The 17,517-nt window shown below is 45.0% G+C and overlaps 1 long non-coding RNA gene across 6 annotated transcripts in view; it reads left to right on the top strand.

The window, feature by feature from the left end:
* The window catches only part of LOC147030942 (uncharacterized), a 105,440-nt gene that overhangs the window by 50,929 nt on the left and 36,994 nt on the right, over window positions 1–17,517 (top strand). For 4 of the 6 annotated variants that reach the window (XR_015056578.1, XR_015056582.1, XR_015056580.1 and 1 more), the window contains one exon: window positions 1,307–1,420. This is a non-coding gene — a long non-coding RNA (uncharacterized LOC147030942). Of the gene's footprint in view, window positions 1–1,306; window positions 1,421–5,674; window positions 5,740–17,517 lie in introns of all 6 variants that reach the window. The other 2 variants (XR_015056581.1, XR_015056579.1) reach the window with 1 other exon arrangement.

The following is a 17,517-nucleotide window of genomic DNA, read 5'->3' as shown; positions in this document are numbered from 1 at the left end:
TCAGAAATTGTTTCTTGGTTTCCTTCTTTCTCTGAAATGAAAATGTAACTCTCATTTGGGGGCTTTCTTTTCTTTTCTATTTTTATAATAAAAAGATACAAAAGTCAAAAGTCTCTCTCTGTCTCTGTCTCTGTCTCTCTCTCTTTTCCCCACTCCCTCCCCTCTGTTGATGGGACTGTAGCATCTGTTCTGTTCTTGTGTATGGCAGCTTGGCTGCCGGGAAACTATAATTTTTTTGGAGCGTGGTTTTGCTGCTGTTGCTGTGCCTCTCTACCAGTGCATTGATACTCATTTCGCTGACCTCGGAAGGATGACAGGCTGAGTCGACCCAACCTCGTGTTAATTCAGCAGCCAACGGGGCTCAAACTTAGGACCCAAGGATCCCAAGCCAGCCACCCGAATCAGGAAGCCAACACCAGGCTGGACTGCAGCATGCATACATGCAGGCAGACCTTTGCCACATAGAGAGCAGGATTTCAAATTCTCCTGCCCCAGGTCTCCAAAGTATCCATGTGCATGTCTGTGTGTGTGCGCGTTCGTGTTTGGTCATGAAGCATAACATATTTTCAAAGCCAACCCCCCCCCCCCCTTCTCTCTGTCGCTCTCTCTCTGTCCCGTCATCTCTTCTCCCGCCTTCATAAAAGCTCTCCTCCCCAATCTCTCTCTCTCTCTCTCTCTCTCTCTCTCTGTCTCTCTCTCTCTCTCTGTCTCTCTCTGTCTCTCTCTGTCTCTCTCTGTCTCTCTCTGTCTCTCTCTGTCTCTCTCTGTCTCTCTCTGTCTCTCTCTGTCTCTCTCTGTCTCTCTCTGTATCTCTCTGTCTCTCTCTGTCTCTCTCTGTCTCTCTCTGTCTCTCTCTGTCTCTCTCTCTCTCTCTCTCTCTCTCTCTCTCTCTCTGTCTCTCTCTGTCTCTCTCTGTCTCTCTCTGTCTCTCTCTGTCTCTCTGTCTCTGTCTCATACCCCTCCCTCCCACAGTGTATAGCACGTTTAGTGAGGCATCGCTCTCCCAACCTCCTCCTCTCCCTTTTCCTCACTCTTCCCCCTTCCTCGCCCCCTGTTTCCCCTCCCTTCTCTCCATACTCTGCCTTCCCTCCCTCCTCTCTGTCCCTCCTCTCTCTTCTCCCTTCCACCCCCAATATCCCAGTCAGCGAAGCGACGCGTTATATTTGCGAGCCGACAATATTTTCATAAATGTATCATCACCTATTAAATCAAGTATTATCATCATTTTCCCATTTTTTGTGTATATCAGCACCAAGTATCAATCATGACAACCTAATGTTCAAAGTTTGTCTTCGCAAATTGACAGAAGAAAACACCGTGAGAGTGGATCCTGATTCCAAGGCAAGGCTTTTTGAGGAGGCCAAATCAAAAGACCCTTGCAAGATGAAGTTGGGTTGACCAAGGAGAAGCCTTCATGAAGGTAAGCCGTTAATTATCTTGAAAAGGGTTGTTGAAATTTACCCAAATACCTAGTTTTCAATCCCGTACTCCCTCGGATTTCCCTCAGTACGCATGTAAAGTTTTGGACCGCTCGGTTTCATAGTTTTGGAGTTATGGAGGAGACACACATACACTTGTTATTCTTCATCTTAATGACTTTCAAAAGTCATCTGACATCGAGTCATTTATATTATTCACTGACAATTCAAATATTTTCTGATCACACCAAGACCCTCACTTACTTCTTAATCCAGCAAATAGTGAGTTAAAGCTTGTTCATGATTGGATAGGGGCAGATAATGTTCTTTTAATATAGATACAATTAACTACACACTGGTGAGCATTGAGTATTGGTTTTATACATCAAGACAGGGTTGACCCGACTCAATTTCTTGGCTTGTTCATTGATCCTAATTTATCAACAAAAGGATATTCCGACGATCGACACAAATTTCTCACCAAATGTTGGTATTACTAACAAGTTGAAGGGTTTTTCTCAGTACATGTGTTACCTGTCATATTCTGCCCTTATGTTGCATTATTTAAACAGTGGAATTTTATCTTGGGTGGGTAAATGTATCAAATACCCACAGGGAGAGAATTTTATTGATTCAAAACTGAGCACTCAGAATTGTTACTAACACTGGTTTTCACTCTCATACTGATGTGTTATTTCTCGTAAATAAGGTTTTGAAAGTTGATGATTTGTTCTATTTAAATTTCGGTAATCTCATGTTTCAATTGAATACTGATATGTTACCTCATGCCACGGAATCTTTATTAACCAGGAACAACCAAATTCACTCTTATCCAACAAGACAGAGTAATCACCCTCATTTACCTTTCACCACAACTGTTTTCTCACAAAAATCTCTTGTGTTCACAAAACCCAAATTCTGGAATGAACGACTTGGATACAAGTCATAAACGAGTTCCTCGCATTGGCATCTTGAAAAGCGAATTGTAATATCATCTCTTTGCTCCATACAGATCTTTAATCGTGTTCATGAATAATACTACCTATGACACCTGCTACTTGGTTATTGCTGCTGATGCTCTTTGAATATGTGTTTTTTTGCATCCATTTGAATGTAATACTTTGGCCTCTTTCACGATTACTTCGGCTCGATTTTCGAGATATTGTTAGGGACGTCGCTTCTGGATAACTCCAAGAGAGCGACATATTCCGAGAAACCACAAACGTCAACTGCAACCCTCAACTCGGGCCGGATCCTCACACCCAAAGTGGGTTTACCGTACTAGTGAATCAAACGTGGCAGATGGGGAATCGTGCCTGCGACTATGCGATCGTTAGTTTGGATGCGCGAACCAATGCTGCATGCTGCCTTACGTGGGCTACCATTGCCATTGGGAACTCAGACCAATGTTGCCCACTGGGAATGCTATTCGGACCAACGCAATGCAGGATAAATGAGGACACATTCAACACTTCAATAATGTAATTCCACAGCAAGCAAGGAAATGTAAAGAGCGGAAAATGACGAGAGGAATGATTAAAGGAATGCAAAGGAGAGCAAATGGTGGAGGGGGATTGTTACCTCAGAAAATGGTGAGGGAAATCATACATGAAATGACAAGAGGTTGAACACATATAAAACACATGTAAAGCACATTATACACACATATACATTTTTCCCGTACCCTCTACCGATCATACCCGACCCCAGAGCACTGAAACACAATGACTTAACACAGAACTACAATACTGGATCAAGGAGGAAGACACAGAGAGATTGGGTTGAGGGGGAAAGAGAATGTAGAGGTTGGAAAAAAACAAAAAGTTTGAGGGACTTTGTCGAGCCTCACTCCCCCTGAAATCGTTCCTTTTAGAGCTATCTTGCCCAAACTCACACCTCGTGTCAACCCTTGCAACTGAGCCCCATTGGTCTGCGGTCCCGAGTCAGAACCTGTCCGGCCAGCGTGATGTTCTGCGGCCTCAGGACAGCTCGTTCCATGTAAATATTGGCAGGCTTTGATGTTTGGAAGGCAGCGCTGGAAAATACGGCACTGGGGCAATATGAGTAAAATCATGTGGAAATGAGGAAGACGTGACATGGGACAGGAACTGTTGTGAGTGAGGTTTGAAAATCTGCTCTGGTGGAACAAAAAGAAAATTGGAAAATATCTCTGGGAACAGGCTCTCAAAACTCTGATCTGTTTCAGGCATTTGTGGAAGCGAGAGATTTGCCACCGATCTGGGTTTGTACCCTGCCCCTACCCCTCAGTGGCTGTTTTCCATTGGCCTTGCGGTATTGCATTCATGTCTCGCGAAGGGGCGGGTGCATGAAGGGGTTGAAACAATCTCTAACTGAGCGACTTCTGTCTCTACTTACGCCGGGCATCGCCATTATTCTGCTACTATGTGAGCAAATGAGTGAAAGGGTTTGTGAACAGGCGAGCAATGAACGTGACTGGTGAGTGATGGAAGGGAATGGTGTTAAAGGGAAGGGAGAGAAAGATAGACATAGAGAGCTAGATCGAAAGAGGGAAAAGGAACAGACACTTATGCTGCTAACACACACACACACACACACACACACACACACACACACACACACACACACACACACACACACACACACACACACACACACACACACACACACACACACACACACACACACCGCATATTGATCACATTGATACGATTTAGCTTCCTCTAAACAGAATAATAAATAAATAAATAATATCTATGTGTGTGTGCTTCCTTTCCCTCGGGGGGTGCACGAAGTCCAACCCCGGCCCACAACCATCACACGACCCCCACCTCTCCATTCAGCCTCTTCCGAGGCTGTTCAAGCCTCCTCCATTCCTCTTTTTCTCCCGCTCTTTCTTCCCCCTTATTTTACACAACTCCCCCTACTCTCACCCTGTTTTTGTTTACAATCGCATTCCTGTGCTAAAAAAGAAAAGAAAAACTAATGCGTTGCGTAACTCTGGCTAGCCATTCTACCTGAAACATCACTTATACTTCACATTCGGATTCTGTACATTGAGTTGACCAGGTGGGCACTCTTCTGCTCATTTAAAGTGCAGAGTTGGTTTTAGTGGCTCCCCACTGTCTGACATCAACACTGGCCCATAAGGTTGACAGCACTCCTCAGTCTGAAGGGTTCAAATACTTACACTGGGACCACATGGCCACTCAACACGACATGAGTCTTTCTATTCGACCCATGTGGCCCACATTTGAATAATAGGCACGGTAATATTCACTTCACCGTCAATGGAAACATATTGGTGGGACCACGTGGCCACTCAACGTGGAAGTCTTCTTGGTCCACGTGGCCCACTTCAATGAACAAAAATAATGATGGTCTTCTCTTTGTGGTGAATTGCAACATATTGGTGGTGGGACCATGTGGCTGCAGAATGTGGGAGTCTTCTTGGTCCACGTGGCCCACTTCCATGAACAAAAAGCATGGGTCCTCTCTCAGCAACGGTGAGTCTTCGACGTTCTTGTATTGGCCTTTTATTGCAGAAGGCCCGGAAACTGTGAACTTGGCTCTCAATGGAAGGAGAGAGGGGGCGGGATGGAGGGGGGCGAGAAATTCAGACATGCATGGTGTCAAGGAGGAACATTGACGACCATAACATTTCAACATTTGCTTTTACTTTTCAACATTCTCATGAAGATGGTTTTCAGTCACCAATTTCACCCACGGTTGCAAGTGTTGGCATTTCTCTATAATGATGGTCCGAGCTCTCTGTTTTTCCTCCCGTACAACTTTTCACAAATGACAAAGCCTTCAACCGCAGCTTGATGGAGTACTGCTCTCACGTCTGGGCTGGTACCCCTGCCTCACACCTTGCTCAGGTTGATGCTGAGGACACCAAGTCTTTCCACATCATTTGAATGTCCCATGATGAAACCGAGTTGAAAAAGCATCCATCTGGTGGGACCAATGTGTGACACGAAGGGCATCCGACAAAAACAGATCCAAGAAATATAAATCTAGGCAGCAATCCACACACAAACACCAAATGGAAGGGCAAAAGGGGTGAGAGGACCCATTCAGACAAAAATGAGAATCATGCATCATGAGAAAAATGGGGATGTAAAATTGGGCCTTACAGTTTGTGAAGCACAAAATTGAGAATTTGCGAGACAAAGGGAAACTTGAACCAGATGTGAACATTACAAACAATCTGGTGTCCGACATTGACAAAATATCTTGTTTGTGTCCCTAACCTCAATATTCCTCTCATCCAGGATCTGAGAATCGTCTCGCAACTCTGTGGATGATTCCACTCCTTTTCCTGGGATTCTCCTGCAAGGTATCACAACATAACAAAAGCACTCTGATGTATTTACCAACTTTATGTACTTTTTCCTTTTCATATCCATTCACTTGGCTCTCTGCTCCATCACAATGTACACATCAATCGTCACTCTCCAAATACTTCCAGTGGGAGTGCAATGGCACCATCTTGATACAGAAGAATGAGTTTCTTTGTTTGATTGTTTGTTCCAAAAACGTTTCGAAACACCTGCTCCAATCATCTGTATCACATTGTTTTCATACGCAAAAGGTCAACGTCACAATTAAAACGTTCTCTTCCAAATCAAATTGATGTAAAAACGTCCTTTGGGGAATGGAGTTTCATACATCGATACAAAATTATAAAATAAAACTATTGTTTACATTCTCATGGGTTTCGAAGCAACACTCAGAGGAGGAGATGATGATTCTCAGTCGACAAACGTCGAGTGTCACGTAAAATATGCTTCACATGACGGATACAATATAAAGCACATGTGGTCGTATCGAAGGGGACATGAAGTTCCCTGTCTGCATCTACAAACATTCTCTTGTACGTTTTACAAAGTGTTGGCCATTGTTTGCTCATGCACATAATACCATGAAACGAACAATCATGATGGAATCATTCAAAGTTTATTACCTGTTTTCACATTGCCTTGTCAAGACTGTGCTCTTCACTCGAACCTTCGTCATCTCTCCGTTTCCGTTTGTCATTCCACCACTTCCCAGCCATTTCAACATCCAGAGAAATCCTTCGAACGATGCCTTGTCCGATGATATCTTGAGATTGTTGTGATGTAAATTGAAATGACGCGTCACTCTCCCTCATTCCCTCTCTCGATGCGTTTGTCTTTGTCGTTTGGAGAAAATCATTGAGGTAGAAAGATGTCCATGTTGAACACTTGTGTTCCTCTCAAACTTGTTCTCTCCAGTAACTGATTCTCTCGATGCTCTGGAATTGCCTCTATATACTGTAGAATTACATTTAGTATGAGTTAGTTGAACAATCTTTAGCCAAGTTAAAGATCATTGATACTGTTTCAATTACGAGACAGTTTTAAAAGTGTAAAAGGAAAGAGAATACGTCTAACATTCCCACCCATGGAACATCAATCAATAAAAGTAAGAACCGAAACAATTGATTGATATTCCATCAGAGAGAGTGCAATGAAAACCTGCAAAGAGGCTCCAACATGGTCAGTATCAATCGGGGATGTTTAACACTCAAGTTGAGCAGGAAGTCACAGTTACTTCAGTCATGGTGTTGGTAAATGAGAAACCCTGAAGGAATGCAGGTGAAAAACGAAAAATATGGAAGGCAGTGGTGATTAAGTACAAGTTTTGGGTGAGTTCTTGGTTCCCAAGGGATGGCCCAACTGCTTCAGATTTGACATCCCATAATTGCCCAAACTTGCACTCCTCCACAGTTCATGCCATTGTTGGCAGGGAAAGCAGATTCCAAAGCAAAAGGACAAGGAAAGTCTGCCTTATTTACAACTCCATCACAAACAAAATGAAATGCACAGGCTTCATCCTGGCCCATCATTGGTCGGCCCAATCCAACTGCTGATGCTGTGAGACTGAGGTGACTCAAATTGCTTCCATCATCGTAAGGGGAATGATGCACACCACGTGGCCAAGCCCAGGCCAATTGGTTTTTGATCCATGAATAATGAGCAGAATAAATAATACTATTGGATTGGAAAACAGGAACTTCCTCATGACATTCACGAGAATCAGTAGATGTTAAACAGCAGAACCACAGTCCAGCAGAGAATCGGTACCTTTAGATGTACACAGACGTTTGACTGGTCTTGCATCCGTGCTTTCGGAGTCACGGGAACGTTTCTTCACATCAGGTGTCCTCTTGTTCATCCACGGATGCACGAGGATCTCCTTCAAGGTAAAACAATTCGGTCCATCCAGAATCTTGAGTAATTACCATCACACGCCATCTCATTTGGCCAAGAACCACTCAGTCCACAACAGTGAACTTTCACAGTCCTGCTCGAACTTTTGGTAAATCAAATAAAATATCCAAAGTAGAAGCTGCCCCATTATCACACACCTTCATTGAGATCCTCTTTGGATCTACACAGAGCATGAATTTTAAGAGCTCAGCACACTGGGACCCAGCAGAAGAGGGAGGTTTGTAGTGAAACGGCTGATTCTTGCATCCGATGTCCTGCAAAGAGACAGATCTGTAAAATTCACCAATTCATTCACCAAAGCAGTGCACACAACATTTTCACCAAGCAGGTGGACACAACACTTTCACCAAGTAGGTGCACACAACACTTTCATCTTGAAGTGAACTCAAAGGATACATTCTGTGCTTTACAATCCAAACTTTATATCAAGAGGTTTTATTACATCGTCTCAGGATGATGGGGGCTCACAGGGTGGTCGAGAGGTATGCCCACTTGTCTTGAAACCGTTTCGCCTGGCTTTCAATCCCAACCCACGGATCCAACTATAAACTGTCACCCTGGTGTTTCACAAGCACAGTGATTCATCAATGTGTGGACCCTCCCTCGGATGGACGGAAACTGGGTGTCCCGTCTGCCGACATTAGTTGGTGGACGTTAAACACCTCACAATGTCCTTCGTGAAGAGTAGGCGAGCCATCACCGGCACCATGAAGGTATAACAAATTCCTTCCCCAACTCTGGCTGGCAAGGCAATGGCAAACCACCCAATTTTACCCAGGCCGAAAAACTGCTTCGGCATCAGTGAGACTGTAACAGGCAAATCTGAATTTGAATTTGAATCCAAATCTGAATCTGAAGGCTCATGGAGAAGCAGTCACACATATTCTGTGCACGCTTGCAGACACAAACATGAGACAACATTGGACTTGACTACAGTCCAAAGCACAACGGGTCCCAGCGACGCCATCTTGTGACCTCACTTTTCTCTCCGCAGACAGAAGGAGCAATAAGGGATAAATACGATCCCCCCACCTCCCATCGCTACCAATACATCGGGTCTGTCGCAGCTTTATCCTTCAAGTGTTGATCGTAAGGCAATGAAGCAACATGTCTGAGGTTTTAGTCTTCGGTATGACTTGCGTGTTGTTGGATTCGAACCAACGACCTCTTGGACAATCCAACCACAATGCTTTGAGCCTATTCACTCCAAAATTCATATTGTTGATGGAAATTGTAATTATTTTAATCATTTTTACATTCTTACTTTGCCAAGGATGGGAAAAACCAAGCAGTGAACAAAATGTACAACCCGACTGTCTGACGATTCCAATGATGTGATCCCGTGAAATGATTGTTTCTGAAAACAAGAAACGTTTTTGTTCTTTCAACCTTGTTCATGATTTCTCTGGTCTGTGTTGATCTGAAATCTGATGAAGATACTCATATCTATGAAAGAGCACTGCATCGACATTCACATCGATCATGAACACTAAGATCGTCACGAAGGTTCGGTCGATTGTAAGGAGGGAACACTCACCTTGATCGTCTCCCACGAGTATGGGAAATATCGGTCGAATAACAAGTGCAGGACAACCCCAAGAGCCCACACGTCGACCGCAGGACCATTGTAGCCCTCGGGGCAGTGCAGCTCTGGGGCCATGTAGCCAGGTGTTCCTCTTATCCCAAACACGACTGCTCCAGGTTCAAACACACGTGAAAGGCCAAAGTCGGCGACGTTAAGGACTCCGAGGTCGTTGTACAAGATGTTTGCGAGCTGTTGGATGGATGAAAGAGTAAAATGGAAGTGTGGAAGATAAGTTATCATTTTCACCAGGGAGTGTTGAGTGTGCTTTACACAACTCATGTCCCTATTCCTGTGAAAAGGACGATCTTCATTCACTTGAAACAACACGAAATGTATTCAACAAAACATGGATCATCACCGGAACAGCAAACAGCCACACCACGTGATCAATGAACCTTTTCAGCATCTCATCAGCTGATCCATTTCAAAATAGTTGAAGTACATTGAGTGGGACAAATACAAGGATGAACATTTCAACAAAATATCTACTTATTGTACGTACGAGAATTAACATTTTACAATCACATCAATAAAATACCTCATGAGAGAGTGAGGTGATACGGCATCAGAGAGAAAATGATGGACATGATGAAAGCACGGATCACAATTCCATGTCGTGTGTGGAAACTGAAAATGGACCGATCGACCTGTTTGGTATGTTCACAGGAGTTACACAAGGCTGAATTCTCTCACCCTACCTGTTCTGATTGTCACCCTACCTGTTCTGATCACTCTACCTGTTCTATCACCCTTTCTGTTCTGTTCTGATGGACTTGATCTTGAAAAGATCACTGTGGAAACAATCATGGGGTACTTATTGGTGGAACAACAGTCCCTCAACAGATCTAGATTTGCAGTTTCCCCTCAACTCCAGATGTATCAGCTGACTTGCAATCATCAGCAAGTTCATTGAATCCATCACCACAGTTGATGTGAAATCCTTCCTTTTCTCCAACAACCTCATCTCAGATCAACAATTTGGATTCAGACCAGGTCACTCTACCTTGGACATGTTTTCACCTTGATACAGTACAAACACTTGGAGTATGTCTTTCATCCAGACAAATCTCACACTCTCGCTCTTGATCTCTCTCCGAAAGGATCATCTGACAAACTGCCCCATCTATTTTCTTCCTAATCCTCTTGGGGAAGTTCAGTCATTCAAACTGCTGGGTCTCCCTGTCAGCCACGATCTCTCTTTGGCAAACCTCATTTGAAAGTTGGCTGGGCATCCTCCGTCGTGCAAAGTCCTACCTTGGCACACCTGAAGTCCTATCAAACTACAAGGCCTTCATCCACAGGTTGAGGCAGTACTGCTCTCCTCTTTGGGCTGGTTCCACAGCTTCACATCTTGTTGAGCTTGACGCCGTGGAAACCAAGGCCTTCAAGATCATTGCAATCTCCCGTGATGAAGCTGAGTCTATGGACCTGTCACTTTGTCGTCGCAGACAGGTTGGTGGTCTATTTGTCTTACACCACCTCCTTTCTGGTCTTGCACCCTCTGCTTTGTCCCCTTCCCCTCTCCACAACACGCCCCCCCCCCATGTTTCTGCTGAGCACACGCGGTCCACCATTAATCCCCGTCTGGTGAAACTCCCAGAATGCCGGATCACTGCTCAGTTCCACTCATTTGTTCCTCTTTCTTCCCACTTGTGGAACCAACTACCACATCCTCTTCAATCTCATCATTCCCTCCAAGTCTTCAAACAGCCGTTCAACACCATCTCATATCATCCCCCATCGAAAACCGTGATCTTTTCTTCCCTTGCTAACACCCACACTCCACCACACTCCACCCCACCCTCATCCCTCCTCCTTCCAAATTCCCGATTTCCCTCCTCAGAGTTTCCTTCTGGTATCCATCTTGTCCAACACATGCATCCTCTTCTCCACTTCATTTCTCCCCACATCCATTGCTTGTCCATCCAAGTCTGCCTCGATACTGGCCTTCAACTCTGCTGTTGGTGTCCCCCCACCCCCTTTCTCAACTGTTGATTTTGTCCTGTTGTGTCCTTATCCGTCCAGTGTTCTTGTACCAGCTTTTTCATGAGCCTCGACTTTGTAAAATGCAAACAAACAACCAAATGTGAACCACAGGCAGTAGCATGCAAGCTGAAACTGATAATCTCAATTTATTTGGCTCTCAACACCGGGCGAAACATGAGTGATGATAAGATCAAGATCACGTGTTTTGGGTCATGGGCAAATTCTCCAGAAATAGAAGTTGGAGACAAGACCCTGAAAAATGTGAAATTATTTCCATATTTGGCATTGTGATTTGTGGTGAGGAGGGAAACAAGGTACACATTGGAAAAGCATGTTCACCTTTCGGGAATCTGAACAAGTTCTGGATCAATCAAACAATCTCTCTTACACGAAAGAGAAGACAAGCTGATATATTGGTAGTTGGCCTCCTTTCTAAAATCGCCCAAATGAGGTGAGAACTCACTGGGTTCCTGCATTTAATACGTTCACATCACCTTCAATCTCGAAACAACATCCCGACAAATACACCCTTCATTCTTATTCGTGTTTCCCATTTCTGCCTCACACTGCTTTTTGCTCCAGCCCTCAATCAACAACCAATTCGTGATCTTTCCGTAACAAGTGGAAGAATCTTCACCGACTGACATCACCTGAATTCACCTGTAACATGTGAAAGTATCTTCAACCACTGATGTTGCCTGACTTCACCTGCAACATGTGTAAGTCTGTTCACCTTCTGTCCTTACCTGAATTCACCTGCACCATGTGGAGCTGTCTTCACTCAATGACATAACCTGAACTCACCTCTAACATGTGGAAGTATCTTCACCCCCTGATGTCACCTGATTTCAACGCTGCACGAGGTTTCACCGATCCTTGTTACATTAACTTTGAGCTTGACTGATGAATTGCTATCAATGTGTACCAAGGTCGAGAAGGTCTCTGCGGGTGCTCAGTCTCCTTGTTATGTTCATCTTCATTCAAATCAGTTCAAATGAGACAATTCCAGTAAAACTTTCCTCATTTCCAACACATTTCCCTGTTTCCCCAAAGAAAAACCACTCTCTTCTGTGATGGTGTTTCAATGATGTCCCGCGATGACAACATCCTCATGAGGTTTTGTGGTTCAGATTTGTTTTCCCTTGATGTTCCCGTGCATGATGTTCTTGCTGTGGATGTAACTGAGCGCAGATGCCGCCTGGAAGGAAAGCACTGAATTAACGGGTCGTTATGCAAATTGGAGTTTCCAACAAATGCTGTTCATTTGAAAAATCCTGATGTTAAACCACACGGTGAACATCACGAAGAATGACGTCAATACAGGCTCAGCTCACCTGGAAAATGATGGGACGTATCTTCTCCTCTGTCATTGGTGCATGATGTTGCCGATAATCCAACAGACTACCTGTGTAGATAAGTTGCCATGAGTGAGTGACATGAATGTTAAAGTGAAATGATTAGATTTGATCACAGGTCCACACCTTCGGAACAGAAGATTGATTAAAAACATACCACCATGTACGAGTTCCAGGACCATGAACATCATCTCCTCGGTCTTGTTAATGTCATAAACTTGAACCACGTGGGGATGACAGAGTGCAGGAGAAAGAATCATCAGAAGCAAAATGCAGAAATAAAAACAAATCCACATTATGATAACTACATCTGTTGAGTGAAGAGGAGGTTCAAAGGTGACACAGTGAGGCCTTTGACTGGCTTTCCATCACATGACTGATGTAGTTTAACTGTGGAGAGCTACCCACTTCTACTCAGCATGAAGTTCCACATAAAGGGTGATCTGAACATTCCTCGTGCTGGGAACGTAGTTTGTGTACATTCAATGGATGATATCAGGGGTCCATAGATCCGGGACACCATCTATGATCATGAGTGTGAAGTATGAAGTAGTTGGGGGTAAGTGGTTATTTCAAGGAGTGAGAAGTAGTTGGGGGGAAGGTCGTTATTACTGGGAGTGTGAAGTGGTTGGGTTGAGTCGTTATTACTGGGAGTGTGAAATGGTTGGGGTAAGTCGTTATTACTGGGAGTGTAAAGTGGTTGGGGTGAGTCGTTATTACTGGGAGTGTGAAGTGGTTAGGGTGAATCATTATTACTGGGAGTGTGAAGTGGTTGGGGTGAGTCGTTATTACTGGGAGTGTGAAGTGGTTGGGGTGAGTCGTTATTACTGGGAGTGTGAAGTCGTTGGGGTGAGTCGTTATTACTGGGAGTGTAAAGTAGTTGGGGTGAGTCGTTTTTACTGGGAGTGTGAAGTGGTTGGGTAACTCATTATTACTGGGAGTGTTAAGTCGTTGGGGTGAGTCGTTATAACTGGGAGTGTGAAGTGGTTGGGGTGAGTCGTTATTACTGGGAGTGTGAAGTAGTTGGGGTAAGTCGTTATTACTGGGAGTGTGAAGTGGTTGGGGTGAGTCGTTATTACTGGGAGTGTGATGTAGTTGGGGTAAGTCGTTATTACTGGGAGTGTGAAGTAGTTGGGGTAAGTCGTTATTACTGGGAGTGTGAAGTGGTTGGGGTGAGTCGTTATTACTGGGAGTGTGAAGTGGTTGGGGTGAGTCGTTATTACTGGGAGTGTGAAGTGGTTGGGGTGAGTCGTTATTACTGGGAGTGTAAAGTAGTTGGGGTGAGTCGTTATTACTGGGAGTGTGAAGTCGTTGGGGTGAGTCGGTATTACTGGGAGTGTGAAGTGGTTGGGGTGAGTCGTGATTACTGGGAGTGTGAAGTAGTTGGGGTAAGTCGTTATTACTGGGAGTGTGAAGTGGTTGGGGTGAGTCGTTATTACTGGGAGTGTAAAGTAGTTGGGGTGAGTCGTTATTACTGGGAGTGTGAAGTCGTTGGGGTGAGTCGGTATTACTGGGAGTGTGAAGTGGTTGGGGTGAGTCGTTATTACTGGGAGTGTGAAGTAGTTGGGGTAAGTCGTTATTACTGGGAGTGTGAAGTGGTTGGGGTGAGTCGTTATTACTGGGAGTGTGAAGTAGTTGGGGTAAGTCGTTATTACTGGGAGTGTGAAGTAGTTGGGGTAACTCATTATTACTGGGAGTGTGAAGTCGTTGGGGTGAGTCGGTATTACTGGGAGTGTGAAGTGGTTGGGGTGAGTCATTATTACTGGGAGTGTGAAGTAGTTGGGGTAAGTCGTTATTACTGGGAGTGTGAAGTAGTTGGGGTAAGTCATTATTACTGGGAGTGTGAAGTGGTTGGCGTGAGTCGTTATTACTGGGAGTGTGAAGTAGTTGGGGTGAGTCGTTATTACTGGGAGTGTGAAGTCGTTGGGGTGAGTCGTTATTTCTGGGAGTGTGAAGTGGTTGGGGTGAGTCGTCATTACTGGGAGTGTAAAGTAGTTGGGGTGAGTCGTTTTTACTGGGAGTGTGAAGTGGTTGGGGTGAGTCATTATTACTGGGAGTGTGAAGTAGTTGGGGTAAGTCGTTATTACTGGGAGTGTGAAGTAGTTGGGGTAAGTCATTATTACTGGGAGTGTGAAGTCGTTGGGGTGAGTCGGTATTACTGGGAGTGTGAAGTGGTTGGGGTGAGTCGTTATTACTGGGAGTGTGAAGTAGTTGGGGTAAGTCGTTATTACTGGGAGTGTGATGTAGTTGGGGTGAGTCGTTATTACTGGGAGTGTGAAGTCGTTGGGGTGAGTCGTTATTTCTGGGAGTGTGAAGTGGTTGGGGTGAGTCGTTATTACTGGGAGTGTAAAGTAGTTGGGGTGAGTCGTTTTTACTGGGAGTGTGAAGTGGTTGGGTAACTCATTATTACTGGGAGTGTTAAGTCGTTGGGGTGAGTCGTTATAACTGGGAGTGTGAAGTGGTTGGGGTGAGTCGTTATTACTGGGAGTGTGAAGTAGTTGGGGTAAGTCGTTATTACTGGGAGTGTGAAGTGGTTGGGGTGAGTCGTTATTACTGGGAGTGTGATGTAGATGGGGTAAGTCGTTATTACTGGGAGTGTGAAGTAGTTGGGGTAAGTCGTTATTATTGGGAGTGTGAAGTGGTTGGGGTGAGTCGTTATTACTGGGAGTGTGAATTGGTTGGGGTGAGTCGTTATTACTGGGAGTGTGAAGTGGTTGGGGTGAGTCGTTATTACTGGGAGTGTAAAGTAGTTGGGGTGAGTCGTTATTACTGGGAGTGTGAAGTCGTTGGGGTGAGTCGGTATTACTGGGAGTGTGAAGTGGTTGGGGTGAGTCGTTATTACTGGGAGTGTGAAGTAGTTGGGGTAAGTCGTTATTACTGGGAGTGTGAAGTGGTTGGGGTGAGTCGTTATTACTGGGAGTGTGAAGTAGTTGGGGTAACTCATTATTACTGGGAGTGTGAAGTCGTTGGGGTGAGTCGGTATTACTGGGAGTGTGAAGTGGTTGGGGTGAGTCATTATTACTGGGAGTGTGAAGTAGTTGGGGTAAGTCGTTATTACTGGGAGTGTGAAGTAGTTGGGGTAAGTCATTATTACTGGGAGTGTGAAGTGGTTGGGGTGAGTCATTATTACTGGGAGTGTGAAGTAGTTGGGGTAAGTCGTTATTACTGGGAGTGTGAAGTGGTTGGGGTGAGTCGTTATAACTGGGAGTGTGAAGTAGTTGGGGTAAGTCGTTATTACTGGGAGTGTGAAGTAGTTGGGGTAAGTCGTTATTACTGGGAGTGTGAAGTGGTTGGCGTGAGTCGTTATTACTGGGAGTGTGAAGTAGTTGGGGTAAGTCGTTATTACTGGGAGTGTGATGTAGTTGGGGTGAGTCGTTATTACTGGGAGTGTGAAGTCGTTGGGGTGAGTCGTTATTTCTGGGAGTGTGAAGTGGTTGGGGTGAGTCGTTATTACTGGGAGTGTAAAGTAGTTGGGGTGTTGCGTTTTTACTGTGAGTGTGAAGTGGTTGGGTAACTCATTATTACTGGGAGTGTTAAGTCGTTGGGGTGAGTCGGTATTACTGGGAGTGTGAAGTAGTTGAGGTAACTCGTTATTACTGGGAGTGCGAAGTCGTTGGGGTGAGTCGGCATTACTGGGAGTGTGAAGTGGTTGGGGTGAGTCGTTATTACTGGGAGTGTGAAGTAGTTGGGGTAAGTCGTTATTACTGGGAGCGTGAAGTGGTTGGGGTGAGTCGTTATTACTGGGAGTGTGAAGTGGTTGGGGTGAGTCGTTATTACTGGGAGTGTGAAGTAGTTGGGGTAAGTGGTTATTACTGGGAGTGTGATGTAGTTGGGGTAAGTTGTTATTACTGGGAGTGTGAAGTAGTTGGGGTAAGTCATTATTACTGGGAGTGTGAAGTGGTTGGGGTGAGTCGTTATTACTGGGAGTGTGAAGTAGTTGGGGTAAGTCATTATTACTGGGAGTGTGATGTAGTTGGGGTGAGTCGTTATTTCTGGGAGTGTGAAGTGGTTGGGGTGAGTTGTTATTACTGGGAGTGTGAAGTGGTTGGGGTAAGTCGTTATTTCTCGGAGTGTGAAGTGGTTGGGGTAAGTCGTTATTACTGGGAGTGTGAAGTGGTTGGGGTAAGTCGGTATTTCTGGGAGTGTGAAGTGGTTGGGGTGAGTCGTTATTACTGGGAGTGTGAAGTGGTTGGGGTGAGTCGTTATTACTGGGAGTGTGAAGTGGTTGGGGTAAGTCGTTATTAATGGGAGTGTGAAGTAGTTGGGGTGAGTCGGTATTACTGGGAGTGTGAAGTCGTTGGGGTGAGTCGTTATTTCTGGGAGTGTGAAGTGGTTTGGGTAAGTCGTTATTACTGGGAGTGTGAAGTGGTTGGGGTAAGTCAGTATTTCTGGGAGTGTGAAGTGGTTGGGGTGAGTCGTTATTTCTGGGAGTGTGAAGTGGGTGGGGGAAGGCGGTATTACTGGGAGTGTGAAGTAGTTGGGGTGAGTCGGTATTACTGGGAGTGTGGAGTCGGTGGGGTGAGTCGTTATTTCTGGGAGTGTGAAGTGGTTGGGGTGAGTCGTTATTACTGAGAGTGTGAAGTGGTTGGGGTGAGTCGTTATTACTGGGTGTGTGAAGTCGTTGGGGTGAGTCGTTATTTCTGGGAGTGTGAAGTGGTTGGGGTGAGACGTTATTACTGAGAGTGTGAAGTTGTTGGGGTAAGTCGATATTTCTGTGAGTGTGAAGTGGTTGGGGTAAGTCGGTATTTCTGGGAGTGTGAAGTCGTTGGGGTAAGTCGTTATTTCTGGGAGTGTGAAGTGGTTGGGGTAAGTCGGTATTACTGGGAGTGTGAAGTGGTTGGGGTAAGTCGTTATTACTGGGAGTGTGAAGTGGTTGGGGTAAGTCGTTATTTTGGGGAGTGTGAAGTGGTTGGGGTAAGTCGTTATTACTGGGA

Source organism: Eptatretus burgeri, chromosome 3 (assembly GCF_056783735.1).
Source record: "Eptatretus burgeri isolate ZD-2024b chromosome 3, Ebu_testis_v1, whole genome shotgun sequence".
Classification (NCBI taxonomy): Eukaryota; Metazoa; Chordata; class Myxini; order Myxiniformes; family Myxinidae; genus Eptatretus; species Eptatretus burgeri.
Note: the sequence above shows the minus strand (reverse complement) of the source record. Positions and strands in the feature narration are given on the sequence as shown.